Genomic DNA, 4,093 nt, shown 5'->3' with positions numbered 1-4,093 from the left:
CTCTCCAACACATAGTGCTTGTCAAAGGAAAAAGCGTAAAAATGAGACTTGAAGATCACCATGACTCTTGTATAAGGGTAGAAGGTAAAAATAAAAGATAGGCCCTTCACAAAGGGAAGCCGAGGTTATGATGCGCTGTGATGGTTTGATGCACAAAATCTTAATGCAAAAGAATATCACTTTATATTGCCGCTTGTGATAAAGAACTTTATTATGCAGTCTGTCGCTTTTATTTCTTCCATATCACAAGTTCGTATAAAGCTTATTTTCTTCACACTAATAGATCGTACATATTTAGAGAGCAATTTTTATTGCTTACACCGATGACAACTTACTTGAGGGATCTTACTCAATCCATAGGTAGGTATGGTGGACTCTCATGGCAAACCTGAGTTTAGGGATGTTTGGAAGCACAAGTAGTATCTCTACTTGGTGCAAAGATATTGGCTAGCATGAGAGGTAAAGGCAAGCTCAGCATGTTGGATGATCCATGACAATATAACTTCTATTCAGATATAAGAAAACATAACCCATTATGTTGTCTTCCTTGTCCAACATCAACTTTTTAGCATGTCATATTTTAATGAGTGCTCACAATCACAAAGATGTCCAAGATAGTATATTTATATGTGAAGCCTCTCTTTCTTTATTACTTCCTATTAATTGCAACAATAACCAAAACTATTTTGTCAACTCTCAGCAACTTTTATTCATCATAATCTTTATATGTGAAGTCATTACTCTCCATAAGATCAATATATGATCTTTTTATTTCTTTTTATTATTTCTTTAATTCCCTCAAGATCATAACAAGATAGTAAAGACCTCAACTCAAAACTATTCTTTATTATATATAACTCACAGACTCGATTACATAGATAGAAATCAAAACAAAACTCAAAGCTAGATCGTACTAAAACTTTATTCTCCTAGATCAAGATATAACTAAAACGATCGAACTAAGAAAAACGATAAATATAGAGGTGTGATGGTGATACGATACCGGCGAACCTCCCCCAAGCTTGCAGTTGCCAAGGGGAGTGCCCATACCCATGCATTCATGTCTCTTTCTTTGGAGGTGGTGATGTATCCGTCAACTTTATTAAGGGACCTTTCAGGACTTTCAATTCTTGGACCACACATTGGAACATATTTGCATTCTTCTGGATTTCCTCCAAAATATGCTTATTTTCAGACCCCCCAAGAACTCTTTCCTGCATTGCTTTCACTTGGACGGGATATGTCCCAATTTGAGGGTATATGTGTACGAGGGGTGTTCTCTACTACGTACTTATGAACAAAATTATGAAAGTTGTTCCGATGTAACCTGTGTAAGGGCCTCCTAGGGGGGAGCCCTTCTTGAACCTCTTGGTCTTCATGGTTGTTTGTAGTCCCTATTGCTTGATGGGGATTGGGAATAGTCGAGATGCCAGCCAGTGTGCCTCTCTCCAAAGTCGGAGGGTGGTCCTCAAGCAAATCTCCTTCATCCTCCTCCATCGTGGCTCCCTCGGCATCCTCCCTTCTAAGTTCCATTTGCATCAACCAAGCATCGATGTCTGTGTTGTTGGAGGAAGAGGACGACATGATGCCTGGCCTTGAAAACTGTGGCAGAAAACAACTAAAAATGAAAACAAGGGATTTTGTCGTGGTACGGTGGTCAAAACCTTCGGGAGATTATATAATGATTTTTACCGACCAAAAGGAGTAATGTGCAAGAAAACGGAGTCTGGAGGGCACACGAGGTGGCCACAAGGCAGGGGGCGCTCCCAGGGGGGTTGGGCGCGCCCTCCACCCTGGTGGTTGCCTTGTGCGCTCTTCGGACAACTTTTAATTTTCCTAATTTTTTAAATATTCCAAAATAGAGAAAAATTGCTATTAGAACAGTTTTGGAGTCGGTTTACTTACCGTACCACATAGCTATTCCTTTTCGGAGTCTGAAACGTTCTGGAATGTGTCTCTTATGTACTCCTCCGGTGTTACGGTGTCATTTATATTGGTACCAACATTTATGGGATTACCTGAGATATAATGTTTGATTCCTTGACCATTTAGCACCTTTCATTTATGCCTTCGGCGTTGTTGATTTTGATGGCACCGAAATGATAGACCTCCTCGATAATGTAAGGGCCTTCCCATTTAGAGAGAAGCTTTCTTGCAAAAAATCTTAAAACATGAGTTGTATAGCAAAATATGATCACCTACATTAAACTCACGCTTTTGTATCCTTTTGACATGCCGTATTTTAACTTTTTCTTTAAACAACTTGGCATTCTAATAGGCTTGGGTTCTCCATTCATCATGCGAGCTTATGTCAAATAACCTCTTCTCACCGGCAAGTTTGAAATCATAGTTGAGATCTTTGATTGCCCAATGAGCTTTATGTTCTAGTTCAAGAGGTAAGTGACAGGCCTTTCCATAAACCATTTTATACGAAGACGTACCCATAGGATTTTTATAAGCAGTTCTATAAGCCCATAATGCATCATCAAGTTTCTTGGACCAATTCTTTCTAGGTCTATTAACAGTCTTTTGCAAACTCAACTTAATCTCTCTATTCCTCAGTTCTACTTTACCACTAGACTGAGGATGATAAGGAGATGCAATTCTATGGTTAACATCATATTTAGCAAGCAATTTACAAAAAGCGCCATGAATAAAATTTGAACCACCATCAGTCATTAAATATCTAGGTACTCCAAACCTCGGAAAAATAACTTCTTTAAGCATCTTAACAGAAGTGTTATGATCAGCATTACCAGTTGGAATAGCTTCTACCCACTTAGTAACATAATCAACAACAACTAGAATATGTGTATACCCATTAGAGGAAGGAAAAGGTCCCATATAATCAAAGCCCCAAACATCAAATGGTTCAACAAGTGAATAATTCATAGGCATTTCCTGACGTCTACTAATATTACCAATTCTTTGGCATTCATCACAAGACAAGACAAACTTACGAGCATCCTTGAAGAGAGTGGGCCAATAAAAACCGGATTGCAATACCTTGTGTGTAGTTCTATCTCCAGCATGGTGTCCTCCGTAAGCCTCGGAGTGGCACTTGCGTAGGATTCGTTCCTATCATGCTCAGGTACACAATGTCTAATAACACCATCTACTCCTTCTTTATAAAGTTGTGGGTCATCCCAAAAGTGATGTCTTAAATCATAGAAAAACTTTTTCTTTTGCTGGTATGTGAAACAAGGTGGTATAAATTTAGCAACGATATATTAGCATAATCAGCCTACCATGGAGTATTACGAGAAGCATTTATGACAGATAATTGTTCATTAGCAAAGCTATCATCAATAGGTAGTGGGTCATTAAGAACATTTTTGAACCTAGATAAGTTGTCTACAACGGGGTTCCCAGCTCCCTTTCTATCAATAATATGAAAATCAAATTCTTGTAACAAGAGAACCCATCTAATAAGTCTAGGCTTCGCATCTTTCTTTTCCATAAGATATTTAATAGCAAGTGTGAACAGTTACTTTAGAATCAACAATATAAGATCTGAACTTATCACAAGCAAAAACAACTGATAAAATTCTTTTTGTAGTAGCATAATTTCTCTCGGCACTGTCTAGAGTTTTACTAGCATAATGAATAACATTCAATTTCTTATCAACTCTTTGCCCTAGAACAGCACCAACAACATAATCACTAGCATCACACATAATTGCAAAGGGTAAATTCTAGTCAGGTGGCTGAACAATAGGTGCAGAAATCAAGGCCTTCTTAAGTATTTCAAATGCTTCTACACAATCATCATCAAAAACAAAAGGAACATCTTTTGGCAAGAGATTAGTGAGAGGCCTATAAATTTTAGAGAAGTCTTCAATAAACCTCCTATAGAAACCAGCATGACCAAGGAAACTTCTTATACCTTTGATATCTTTGTCGGTGCAATGAACCCTTGGTCCGTTGCCCAGACTATGCACAGGCACGAGGACAAGTTCACAACACCATGATCAACTCAAGTAAGCTGGACTAATTCCCTTGAAGGACCCAAGCACAGATCAAGATAGCCAAGACTAGCGAGTAGGGCAAGATACTACTAAGGAAACAACTCCCCTGTCGGGCATGCAAGCCT

The sequence above is a fragment of the Triticum aestivum genome, chromosome 1B (assembly GCF_018294505.1).
Source record: "Triticum aestivum cultivar Chinese Spring chromosome 1B, IWGSC CS RefSeq v2.1, whole genome shotgun sequence".
In the NCBI taxonomy this organism is placed as follows: Eukaryota; Viridiplantae; Streptophyta; class Magnoliopsida; order Poales; family Poaceae; genus Triticum; species Triticum aestivum.
Note: the sequence above shows the minus strand (reverse complement) of the source record.